The following is a 14,351-nucleotide window of genomic DNA, read 5'->3' as shown; positions in this document are numbered from 1 at the left end:
CGATAGATAGATTTGATAGATATATAATTTCCCAGACAGAGAATTACAAGACGTGCGGTCTGGGACCCATGGTAAGGTTCCCAGAGGCAGTTACGGCGCCAGGGGACGTGTATATGGCATTTATTTTAGGAACCGGGAGATGGAAAAAGATGCTTGGTCGATCCTACTACTTCAAATTTGAAGTAGCAGCGGCCAGAAAAATTGATGTTTGTTTCCCATTGGCGGATAAGTCACACAAGTCATCCGGCATTCGAAGATAAAATACAGCAGCATGTGGACCATTTTTAGCTCATCTCATCAGGCCTTTTTTACTCGAATGTCAGTCCCTCCCTCATTCATCTTTTTTTTTTTTTTTTTTTTTTTTTATATATTTTTATTGAAGTTTCAACAAGCAATGAGATATAGAATACAACATTTGCCCGTCCATAAGGTTAGCAACTGAGTGTAACACACAATAGTAAGGTACATAAGACATATTTGTGATTAGTAAGAGAGTAACAATTTCAGGCATCTAATTAAGTCAAGAGTTTTTAGAACTTACAGATATTATCAGCACATTAGTAATATTAGAAGTTCAGCCTTAATCAATAGGTAACCATGTTATGTCTAGAGGGGTGTCAAATATAGTTTGGGCAAACTAGGATGAAACTTCATTTTATGTTTTAATAGTTGAAATCTGATCTCCACATCTATAGGATGGAAAAAAAAGTGGAAATTTCTGACTTGACGTGGGGAGTTAGCATTTAGGATGACCACAAGTAGGTCAGAGAGAACAGGAAGGAAGAGGTATTGCAGTGGGCAAAAGCCACTCGAATTATGGGGGGGGGGGGGGGGGGGGGGGGGGAGGAAAAAGTAAGGAGGACAGAGCCGACTGTATTAGGGCAGGAGGGTGAGTTTATTTATAGGGCTATGTACTTCGCAGATATATAGGGAGCGATGATTAAAATAGGGATCTACAGGAGGTGTCCTGCAAGCGATGCAAACTATTGCAAGGTAAGATACATATACAATGAGAGCTAAATATCTAGATGAGGTGACAGAGGCATACTGATGTAAGGTAATGGTCCTATGCCCTGAGAGCTCAAGATCTGTAGGAGATAATATAAAACACAACCCTACTAGTGTCATATAGAATACATGTGCCTTGAGAGCAAAATATCTAGAGGTAGAAATATAAAACACAGGTAAACTAGTGTGATGCAATGTACCTGTGTCATAAGAGCTAATTATCTAGTGGAGATGATACAAAACACAAACATTTTAGGAGAATGTAATATACATGCACCCTGAGAGCGAAAAATCTAGAGGAGGTAACATACCACATGAACAAGTTAGTGCAGTACAAGTCACATGTGTTGTGAGAGTTAATCACCTAGAGAAAATAATACAAAACACAGACCTATTTGTCTAGTATTATAAGTGTGCGCTATGAGAGCTAAACGCCTAGAGGGTAATGTAAGGTGTAGTTATGCACAGCATTATCTCCTCAAACAAGATATTTTAACTGCAGTAGTAAAGTTAGGTGATATAGGTTATTAATCTTAAGCGAGCTGTCTATATGAGTGACCCTCATCTGGAGGAGATGAAAACTTGAACAGGAGTCTAACTGGATATTGCAGACGCTAGCGCTACCGCATGCATCAATTCAAATTCTCATGTGTGAATTGTTACCTTAGGTTGACTACAAATGGGTAGGGCTCTGTGACACCTTATGAGATATGGGAATCACTGTCTACACCACTGCTGTATAATGGTACAAAATATTAGCTAGAATATTTGAAGAGGACAAATTATTCTGATAACCTGATTTAGGGTGAAGAAAAAGTATAAAATTGAGCATTATGGCCATATGGAGCTATTTCTAGACTGACATGGAGGTATGCTTCTGCCTATAGCTTATAGAATAATTGTAGAGCGATGGCAATACTCCAGTGTTGGGGCTGTCTCAGAATGTGCCAAGCCAGGAAGGTAGTCTAAACAATATTATATTTGTGGGATGGTGCACCGCCACTATTAGTACCGGTCTGGGAAGGTTTAAAGTTAGGATAGATTTGGAGTGTTTTAGCAGATTTGTGGGCATGTGGATGTTTGGGGTCAGGCATATGTAAATAAACATAGAATAAATATAATCTTACCCAAACGCCACCTTCTAGGGACAACAGGATATATAGCACTTATAAATAATGGTAGCAACCACATAAACATTCAGTCCCAATAGCTAAGATTTTAAAAAGGAAAACTAAGAAACTAAAATCAACTTGTCTAAACCCTATCTAATATGTCAAGAATTCTAATTAGAGATACATCATATACACCTACAAACAAATAAGATGGGGTATCAGAAACTAACTCAATTGTAGGGGTCAAACTAAGACATGCACAAAAACTTGAGTCACTGGGAGTCAAAGGGAAGGCCCTTGTGGGGTGAATATATATTTTCTAGCCTACTCCAATTTTAACATAGGCTTGGGGATCTCGGCTAGTCTCTGGGTGAACTCCGCTGGTGAAGTGAATCATCTGCGAGAGGGGGTGATGAGGAGCTTTGCTCTCGTGGAAACAGGGCAGGTCTGCAGTCCGGACCCTTCTCCCCCAAGCTGTAGAAACTTTAGCTAGGATGTGGATCATCGTTACTAATTGTCCACAGTGTTCAGCCGCATCTCCCAGGATCTTGGATGCGGCAGGTGTCAGAGCTGCCCGGGAGCTCAGGTACAGAGAAGAGAAGGTCCGGGGGTGGTATCCGGTAATAGATAGGGCAGATCCCATGGAGCCCGACACCACCTCCGTGGTGTGGAGTGGAGCGTCAGAATGTGGCTGCATTAGGTCGCAATTTTCCGGCTTTTGTGAGATGCTGGCTGAGACTCGATCGGACCGTCCCTGCGTGCATCTATGTAGAAGCTGAGCCGGAAAGGTGTATTCTGTTAACTTTTCCTCAGCGGTGTCATAGAAAGTTAGGGGAGAGACGCCATCTTGAGTGCGTAGCTCAATAAGGGTAGTTTGTAGGCCGTGGAAGTGTCTGTCGGCTTTGCTGCTTATGCCCTCCAGTAGGGAAATAAGGCAGGCTGGAAACTCCTCCATTTTGAGGGTGAAACAAGGAGACTGATATTCAGCTAGGTGGGGTGCCAGGCAGTAGGCTAATCCGACAGACGGGTATCTGGCAGTCCTGGTGCCGGGCTTTCTGCCAGAGTTTCAGCTAGCTAATAAATTTCTATGTCGGCAGTTTTATCTTAGGCTTAGATACAAAAACCATGTCCTGATATTATGCCCAGAAGAAGATACACATTATTTAGGCACTTAAAACGCCATAAATTATTATTTTAAATCTCTGCCTTCAGGAGCTCTGTAGTAGGACGTCTTGTTACCTCGGCGGTCGGCTCCGCCCCCCCCCCCCTCATTCATCTTAATAAAGGTGAGGTAATCTAGACTTTTTTGACCTAGGTGACTTCTCTTCTCAGTGACAATACCTCCTGCTGCACTGAAGGTCCTTTCTGACAGGACACTTGAAGCGGGGCAGGCCAGAAGTTCTATCGCAAATTGGGATAGCTCAGGTCACAGGTCAAGCCTGCACACCCAGTAGTCAAGGGGTTCATCGCTCCTCAGAGTGTCAAGATCTGCAGTTAAGGCGAGGTAGTCTGCTACCTGTCGGTTAAGTCGTTCTCTGAGGGTGGACCCCGAAGGGCTGTGGCGATGCATAGGACTTAAAAAGCTCTGCATGTCCTCCATCAACAACACATCTGTAAAGCATCCTGTCCTTGCCGGTGTGGTCGTGGGAGGAGGAGGATTACTTTCACCTCTTCCCCTGTTAGCTTCCCGTTGTGCTGTGACATCACCCTTATACGCTTTGTAAAGCATACTTTTTAATTTATGTTGGAACTGCTGCATCCTTTCCGACTTGCGGTAATTCGGTAACATTTCAGGCACTTTATGCTTATACCGGGGGTCTAGTAGCATGGACACCCAGTACAGGTCGTTCTTCAGCTTTTTTATACGAGGGTCCCTCAACAGGCACGACAGCAGGAAAGACCCCATTTGCACAAGGTTGGATACCGAGCTACTCATGTCCTGTTCCTCATCCTCAGTTATCTCACTGAAGGTATGTTCTTCCCCCCAGCCACGTACAACACCACGGGTACCAGATAGGTGACAACGAGCACCCTGGGATGCCTGTTGTGGTTGGTCTTCCTCCTCCTCCTCAAAGCCACCTTCCTCCTCTGACTCCTCTTCCTCATAATCCTCTTCCAGCATTGCCGCAGGTCCAGCAAGCGATGCTGATAAGGCTGTTTCTGGTGGTGATGGTGACCACAACTCTTCTTCTTCCATCTACGGCCTGATCCAGCACTCTTCGCAGGGCACGCTCCAGGAAGAAAACAAATGGTATGATGTCGCTGATAGTGCCTTCTTTGCGACTGACTAGGTTTGTCACCTCCTCAAAAGGACGCATGAGCCTACAGGCATTGCGCATGAGCGCCCAGTAACGTGGCAAAAAAATTCCCAGCTCCCCAGAGGCTGTCCTAGCACCCCATTCATACAAATACTTGTTAACGGCTTTTTCTTGTTGGAGCAGGTGGTCGAACATTAGGAGTGTCGGGCTGTCGCAACGTGTCGGGCTGTCGCAAATCAAGCGCTTCACTTGCATGTTGTTTCCCTGCTGGATATCGGAAAAGTGCGCCATGGCCGTGTAGGAACACCTGAAATGGCCACACACCTTCCTGGCCTGCTTCAGGACGTCTTATAAGCCTGGGTACTTATGCACAAAGCGTTGTACGATCAGATTACACATGTGTCAACTTGCCCAATTTCAATGCCGCCACCAAATTACTTCCATTGTCAGAAACCACTTTGCTGATCTCCAGTTGGTGCGGAGTCAGCCACTGATCCACCTGTGCGTTCAGGGCGGATAGGAGTGCTGGTCCGGTGTGACTCTCTGCTTTCAGGCAAGTCAACCCCAAGACGGCATGACACTGCTGTATCCGGGATGTGGAATATTACCTGGGGAGCTGGGGGTGCCATTGATGTGGAGCAAGACGCAGCAGCAGAAGAAGAGGACTCAGCCGAGGAAGTTATGGACGACGATGGAGTAGGAGGAGTAGAGGAGGTGGCAGCAGGCCTGCCTGCAAGTCGTGGCGGTGTCACCAACTCTGCAGAGCCACTCATTCCATGGTTTTCAGCCGTCAGCAGGTTTACCCAATGCGCAGTGTAGGTGATATACCTGCTCTGACCATGCTTTGCAGACCAGTTATCAGTGGTCAGATGGACCCTTGCCCCAACACTGTGTGCCAGACATGCCATTACTTCCTTTCGCACAATCGAGTACAGGTTGGGGATTGCCTTTTGTGAAAAGAAATTTCGGCCGGGTACCTTCCACTGTGGTGTCCCAATAGCTAAAAATTTTTTGGAACACCTCAGACTCCACCAGCTTGTATGGTAAAAGCTGGCGGGCGAAGAGTTCAGACAAGCCAGCTGTCAGACACCGGGCAAGGGGGTGACTTTGTGACATTGGCTTCTTACGCTCAAACATGTCCTTGATAGGCACCTGACTGTGGGCAGATGAGCAGGAAATGCTTCGGAAGAGAGACGGAGTGGCGGATGGTTGAGAGGGGGCAAGGAGGACAGCAGTGGTTGATGTGGCTGAAGATGCTGGACCAGGAGGAGGATGGCGACTTTGAGTTTGTGTGCTGCTTCTACTCATGTGTTGATCCCATAGGCGTTTGTGATGTGCGATCATGTGCCTTCGCAAAGCAGTTGTACCTAGGTGGGTGTTGGACTTCCCACGACTCAGTTTCTTTTGGCACAGGTTGCAAATGGCATCACTGTTGTCAGAGGCAGACACACAAAAAAATGCCACACTGCTGAGCGCTGTGATGACGGCATTCTGTTGGTGGCAATAGCATGCATTGATTGGCGTGCTGTCTGACTGACCCTGGGTGCCGATGCATGCTGTCTGACTGTGCCGCTAGCTCCTTGCGACGACCTCCCCCTGCTTCCAACTCGTCTCCTCCTATTCCTCCTCTCTGTCTCCTCATCTGAACTTTCCCCCTGTTCTTCTTCTCTTCTAGCGGGCACCCATGTGACATCCACGTAAGCATCGTCATCATCACCCGCTTCACTTGTATCTGACAAATCAACAAAGGAAGCTGCAGCGGGTACAACATCATCATCATCACACCGTACATCCATGTCTGTAATGCTGCCTGACTGAGACATATCACTGTTATCTACATCCTCTGTCAATGATGTTTGCGCATCACTCATTTCTTCCAAATGATGTGTAAGTAACTCCTCTGCCAGATCAAGTGAAGCAGCTGTGGTGCTAGTGTTGGTGGTGGTGGCAGGCAGGCAAGTGGTAACTTGAGAGGTGCCCGTAGATAAGCTGGAGGAGGATGGTGTGTCAAGGTTTGGAGCGGAAGCTATAGAAGATTGGGTGTCCTGTCTTAAAAAGTCAACTATGTCCTCCTCAGAACTTTTCGAGTTCATGGTACGTGGCCGCTGAACACTGGCCATTATTCTAGGGCCTAAGGGAATCACAGCACCACGACCACGACGGCACCTGCGGGTTGGTCTGCCTCTGCCTGTCATTTTTTTTTAAAATGTACACTTACAATACTATTAAACAAGATATGAGTGGTGCCACTGGGCAAGTGGGCACAGTATACGCTGTGAGCCTGACACAAAAAAGCAGACTGATGTTTCACAGTCCAAAAAGTTAATTTTTTTTTTAATTTACACTTACACTACTATTAAACAAGATATGAGTGGTGGCACTGGGCAAGTAGGCACAGTATACGCTATGAGCCTGGCACACACGCTGGCAGGCAGGCAGCTTCAATTTGATTACACTAGCAGACTGATGTTTCACAGTCAAAAAAGTTTTTTTTTTACATTTACACTACTGTTACAACAGATATGAGTGGTGGCACTGTGGGCAAGTGGGCCTGGCACACACGCTGGCAGGCAGGCAACTGCAATTAGATTACACTAGCAGACTGATGTTTCACAGTCAAAAAAGTTTTTTTTTTTTAAATTTACACTACTGTTACAACAGATATGAGTGGTGGCACTTAGCAAGTGGGCCTGGCACACACGCTGGCAGGCAGGCAACTGCAATTAGATTACACTAGCAGACTGATGTTTCACAGTCAAAGAAGTTGTTTTTTTAAAAAATTTACACTACTGTTTGTTACACCAGATATGAGTGGTGGCAACGGGCAAGTGGGCCTGGCACACACACTGGCAGGCAGACAGGCAGGCAACTGCAATTAGATTACACTAGCAGACTGATGTTTCACAGTCAAAAAAGTTTTTTTTTTTTAAATTTACACTAATGTTACACCAGATATGAGTGGTGGCACTGGGCAAGTGGGCACAGTATATGCTGTGAGCCTGGCACACACGCTGGCAGGCAGGCAACTGCAATTAGATTACACTAGCAGACTGATGTTTAACAGTCAAAAAAGTTTTTTTTTTTTACATTTACACTACTGTTACAACAGATATGAGTGTTGGCATTGTGGGCAAGTGGGCCTGGCACACACACTGGCAGGCAGGCAACTGCAATTAGATTACACTAGCAGACTGATGTTTCACAGTCAAAATTTTTTTTTTTTTAAATTTACACTACTGTTACAAAGGATATGAGTGGTGGCACTGTGGGCAAGTGGGCCTGGCACACACGCTGGCAGGCAGGCAACTGCAATTAGATTACACAGGAAAAAAAGCAGCCCTAAAAAGGGCTTTTTGGGGTGCTGTCCTTACAGCAGAGATCAGATGAATACTTCAGGACTGTTGTGGACACTGAATACACTAGCCTAGCTATCAATTTCCCTATTAAATCAGCAGCAGCTACACTGTCCCTCCTCTCACTAAGAAAGCAGCTTCCGAATGAATCTAAAATGGCTGCTGTCCAGGAGCTGGGATGGTCTGGGAGGGAGGGTCTGCTGCTGATTGGCTGGAATGGGTCTGCAGACTGTGAGATACAGGGTCAAAGTTTACTCAATGATGACAAATAGGGGGCAGATAGAACATCGCATATGTTCGCCCGCCATTGCGAACGCGAACAAGCTATGTTCGCCGGGAACTATTCGCCGGCGAACTATTCAGGACATCACTACGCTCTAGCAGAGTGAGCTGTAATTCTTTCAGGAGGCTGCTGTCCAGCAGTCTCGTATTCCAAACGGATGATGCTTTTCAGCCAAAAAGAGAGGTAGCTGTAGCTTTTTGACCTCTACGTTTTCCAGAATAGACAACAAACAGAGAAGATGTTTGACGGAAATCTTTGGTCGCTTGCAAGTAAAACTTCAATGCACGAACCACGTCCAAATTGAGCAAAAGACGCTCCTTCTTAGAGGAAGGATTAGGACACAGGGAAGGAACAACAATTTCCTGATTAATATTCTTATTAGTAACAACCTTAGGAAAGAATCCAGGTTTGGTACGCAAAACCACCTTATCAGCATGAAAAACAAGATAAGGCAAGTCGCATTGCAATGCAGATAGTTCAGAAACTCTTCAAGCAGAAGAGATAGCAACTAAAAACAGAACATTTCAAGATAGAAGCTTAATATCTATGGAATGCATAGGTTCAAACGGAACCCCGTGAAGAACTTTAAGAACTAAATTCAAACTCCATGGCGGAGCAACAGGTTTAAACACAGGCTTGATTCTAACTAAAGCCTGACAGAACGACTGAACGTCTGGAACATCTGCCAGATGCTTGTGCAGTTAAATTGACAAAGCAGATATCTGTCCCTTTAAGGAACTAGCTGATAACCCCTTCTCCAATCCTTCTTAGAGAAAGGACAAAATCCTAGAAATCCTGATCTTACTCCATGAGTAGCCTTTGGATTTGCACCAATAAAGATATTTACGCCATATCTTATGATAAATTTTCCTAGTGACAGGCTTTCGAGCCTGAATCAAGGTATTTATGACCGACTCTGAGAATCCCCGCTTGGATAAAATCAAGCGTTTAAACTCCAGGCAGTCAGCCGCAGAGAAACTAGATTTGGATGTTGGAACGGACCCTGAATGAGAAGGTCCTGTCTCAGTGGCAGAGTCCACGGTGGCAGAGATGACACGTCCACCAGATCTGCATACCAAGTCCTGCGTGGCCATGCAGGTGCTATCAAAATCACCAAAGCTCTCTCCTGTTTGATTGTGGTGATCAGACGAGGAAGGAGAGGAAATGGTGGAAACACATAAGCCAGGTTGAACGACCAAGGTACTGCTAGAGCATCTATCAGTACTGCTTGAGGATCCCTCGATCTGGACCCGTAACAAGGAAGTTTGGCATTCTGACGAGATGCCATCAGATCCAATTCTGGTGTGCCCCATTGATGAATCAATTGTGCAAACACCTCCGGATCAAGTTCCCACTCCCCCGGATGAAAAGTCTGACGACTTAGAAAATCCGCTTCCCAGTTCTCCGCTCCTGGGATATAGATTGCTGATAGATGGCAAGAGTGAGCCTCTGCCCATCGAATTATTTTGGAAACCTCTATCATCACTAGAGAACTCTTTGTTCCCCCCTGATGATTGATATATGCTACAGTCGTGATATTGTCCAACTGGAATCTTATGAATTTAGCCAAAGCCAGCTGAGGCCACGCCTGAAGCGCATTGAATATCGCTCTCAGTTCTAGAATATTTATCAGGAGGAGAGCCTCCTCCTGAGTCCACATACCCTGTGCTTTCAGAGGATTCCAGACTGCACCCCAGCCCAATAGGCTGGCGTCCGTCGTCTCTATGACCCATGCTGGCCTGCGGAAACACATTCCCTGGGACAGATGATCCTGTGACAACCACCAAAGAAGAGAGTCTTTGGTCTCTTGATCCAGATTTATCTGAGGAGATAAATTTGCATAATCCCCATTCCATTGATTGAGCATGCATAGTTGCAGTGGTCTGAGTTGCAAGCAAACAAACAGAACTATGTCCATTGCCGCTACCATTAGTCTGACTACCTCCATACATTGAGCCACAGATGGCCAAGGAATGGAATGAAGAGTTCGGCCGGTGGTTAAAATCTTTGATTTCCTGACCTCCGAATCTATCAGAGTTCCCAGGAATGGAACTCTTGTGAGGGGGATAAGTGAACTCTAAAGAGCCTCCTCTAGAGCCTCAAACCAAAATGCAGCTGCAGTAGTTACAGGAACAATGCATGCTATAGGTTGCAGAAGAAAACCCTGATGAATAAATATTTTCTTTAGAAGACCCTCTAATTTTTTATCCATAGGATCTTTGAAAGCACAACTGTCCTCAATAGGCATAGTTGTACGCTTAGCCAGGGTAGAAATAGCTCCCTCAACCTTAGGGACCGTCTGCCATGAATCCCAAATGATGTCTGATATGGGAAACATTTTCTTAAAAGTAGGAGGGGGAGAAAAAAAGGAATACCTGGTCTATCCCACTCCTTTGTAACTATGTCCGAAATTCTCTTAGGGACCAGAAAAACATTAGTGTAAGTAGGAACCTCTAGATATCTATCCATTTTACACAATTTCTCTGGTGGAACTACAATAGGGTCTCCATCTGCTGCCTGAGAGTAAATAGTACACACCAGTACCATTTAAAATAAAAAATTATTGCTTGAAGAAAATAAAAACTAACATTTTATCACCTCTTTCACTTTACCCTTCCTAGTACTTAGAGTAGGCAAAGAGAATGACTGGGGGGTGGAGCTAAGGGAGGAACTATATAGACAGCTCTGCTGTGGTGCTCTTTGCCACTCCTGTTAGCAGGAGGATAATATCCTACAAGTAAAGGATGAATCCGTGGACTCGTCGTATCTTATAGAAGAAAGTACACTAACACCCTTAAACTACCTATTAACCCCTAAACCGAGGCCCTCCCACATCGCAAACACTATAATAAAATTTTTAACCCCTAATCTGCCGCTCCGGACACCGCCGCCACCTACATTATATTTATGAACCCCTAATCTGCTGCCCCAACATCCCCAACACCTACATTATATTTATTAACCCCTAATCTGCCGCCCCAATGTCGCCGCCACCTACCTACATTTATTAACCCCTAATCTGCTGCCCCCAACGTTGCCGCCACTATATTAAAGTTATTAACCCCTAAATCTAAGTCTAACCCTAACACCCCCTAACAAATATAATTTAAGTAAGTCTAAATAAAATTCCTATCATTAACTACATTATTCCTATTTAAAACTAAATACTTACTTATAAAATAAACCCTAAGCTAGCTACAATATAACCAATAGTTACATTGTATCTAGCTTAGGGTTTATTTTTATTTTACAGGCAAGTTTGTATTTATTTTAACTAGGAAGAATAGTTATTAAATAGTTATTAACTATTTAATAACTACCTAGCTAAAATAAATACAAAAGTACCTGTAAAATAAAACCTTACCTAAGTTACACTAACACCTAACACTACACTATAATTAAATAAATTAACTAAATTAACAGCAATTAAATAAATTAAATTAGCTAAAGTACAAAAAGAAACAAACACTAAATTACAGAAAGTAATAAACAAATTACAAGATATTTAAACTCATTACACCTAATCTAATAGCCCTATCAAAATAAAAAAAGCCCCCCCCCCCCAAAATTAAAAAAAAACCCTAGCCTAAACTAAACTACCAATAGCCCTTAAAAGGGCCTTTTGTGGGGCATTGCCCCAAAGTAATCAGCTCTTTTACCTGAAAAAAAATACAAACAACCCCCCAACAGTAAAACCCACCACCCACACAACCAACCCCCCAAATAAAATACTAGCCTGCCCTGAAAAGGGCATTTGGATGGGCATTGCCCTTAAAAGGGCAGTTAGCTCTTTTGCAAGCCCAAAGTCCCTAACCTAAAAATAAAACCCACCCAAAACACCCTTAAAAAAAACTAACACTAACCCCTTGAAGATCGACTTACTGAGAGAAGTCTTGTTTTTTTGTACTTTAGATAATTTAATTTATTTAATTGTTGTTAATTTAGTTAATTTATTTAATAAGTGTTAGGTGTTAGTGTAAATTAGATTAGGTTTTATTTTACAGGTACTTTTGTATTTATTTTAGCTAGGTAGTAATTAAATAGTTAATAACTATTAATAACTATTCTACCTAGTTAAAATAAATACAAACTTGCCTGTAAAATAAAAATAAACCCTAAGCTAGCTACAATGTAACTATTAGCTATATTGTAGCTAGCTTAGGCCTAGATTTAGAGTTCGGCGGTAGCCGTCAAAACCAGCGTTAGAGGCTCCTAACGCTGGTTTTGGGCGCCCGCTGGTATTTGGAGTCAGTGATTAAAGGGTCTAACGCTCACTTTTCAGCCGCGACTTTTCCATACCGCAGATCCCCCTACGCCATTTGCGTAGCCTATCTTTTCAATGGGATCTTTCTAACGCTGGTATTTAGAGTCGTTTCTGCAGTGAGCGTTAGAGCTCTAACGACAAGATTCCAGCCGCCTGAAAATAGCAGGAGTTAAGAGCTTTCTGGCTAACGCCGGTTTATAAAGCTCTTAACTACTGTACCCTAAAGTACACTAACACCCATAAACTACCTATGTACCCCTAAACCGAGGTCCCCCCACATCGCCGCCACTCGATTAAAATTTTTAACCCCTAATCTGCCGACCGCCACCTACGTTATACTTATGTACCCCTAATCTGCTGCCCCTAACACCGCCGACCCCTATATTATATTTCTTAACCCCTAACTTGCCCCCCACAACGTCGCCGCCAGCTACTTAAAATAATTAACCCCTAATCTTCCGACCGCAAATCGCCGCCACCTACGTTATCCCTATGTACCCCTAATCTGCTACCCCTAACACCGCCGACCCCTATATTATATTTATTAACCCCTAATCTGCCCCCCTCAACGTCGCCGACACCTGCCTACACTTATTAACCCCTAATCTGCCGAGCGGACCTGAGCGCTAATATAATAAAGTTATTAACCCCTAATCCGCCTCACTAACCCTATCATAAATAGTATTAACCCCTAATCTGCCCTCCCTAACATCGCCGACACCTAACTTCAATTATTAACCCCTAATCTGCCGACCGGAGCTCACCGCTATTCTAATAAATGTATTAACCCCTAAAGCTAAGTCTAACCCTAACACTAACACCCCCCTAAATTAAATATAATTTTTATCTAACGAAATAAATTAACTCTTATTAAATAAATGATTCCTATTTAAAGCTAAATACTTACCTGTAAAATAAATCCTAATATAGCTACAATATAAATTATAATTATATTATAGCTATTTTAGGATTAATATTTATTTTACAGGCAACTTTGTAATTATTTTAACCAGGTACAATAGCTATTAAATAGTTAAGAACTATTTAATAGTTACCTAGTTAAAATAATAACAAAATTACCTGTAAAATAAGTCCTAACCTAAGATATAATTAAACCTAACACTACCCTATCAATAAAATAATTAAATAAACTACCTACAATTACCTACAATTAACCTAACACTACACTATCAATAAATTAATTAAACACAATTCCTACAAATAAATACAATTAAATAAACTAGCTAAAGTACAAAAAATAAAAAAGATCTAAGTTACAGAAAATAAAAAAATATTTACAAACATAAGAAAAATATTACAATTTTAAACTAATTACACCTACTCTAAGCCCCCTAATAAAATAACAAAGCCCCCCAAAATAAAAAATTCCCTACCCTATTCTAAATTAAAAAAGTTACAAGCTCTTTTACCTTACCAGCCCTGAACAGGGCCCTTTGCGGGGCATGCCCCAAGAATTTCAGCTCTTTTGCCTGTAAAAAAAAACATACAATACCCCCCCCCCAACATTACAACCCACCACCCACATACCCCTAATCTAACCCAAACCCCCCTTAAATAAACCTAACACTAAGCCCCTGAAGATCTTCCTACCTTGTCTTCACCATCCAGGTATCACCGATCCGTCCTGGCTCCAAGATCTTCATCCAACCCAAGCAGGGGTTGGCGATCCATAATCCGGTGCTCCAAAGTCTTCCTCCTATCCGGCAAGAAGAGGACATCCGGACCGGCAAACATCTTCTCCAAGCGGCATCTTCGATCTTCTTCCATCCGGTGCGGAGCGGGTCCATCTTGAAGCAGGCGACGCGGATCCATCCTCTTTTTCCGATGTCTCCCGACTAATGACGGTTCCTTTAAGGGACGTCATCCAAGATGGCGTCCCTCGAATTCCGATTGGCTGATAGGATTCTATCAGCCAATCGGAATTAAGGTAGGAATTTTCTGATTGGCTGATGGAATCAGCCAATCAGAATCAAGTTCAATCCGATTGGCCGATCCAATCAGCCAATCAGATTGAGCTCGCATTCTATTGGCTGATCGGAACAGCCAATAGAA

This window comes from Bombina bombina, chromosome 4, assembly GCF_027579735.1.
Source record: "Bombina bombina isolate aBomBom1 chromosome 4, aBomBom1.pri, whole genome shotgun sequence".
NCBI lineage: Eukaryota > Metazoa > Chordata > Amphibia > Anura > Bombinatoridae > Bombina > Bombina bombina.
Note: the sequence above shows the minus strand (reverse complement) of the source record.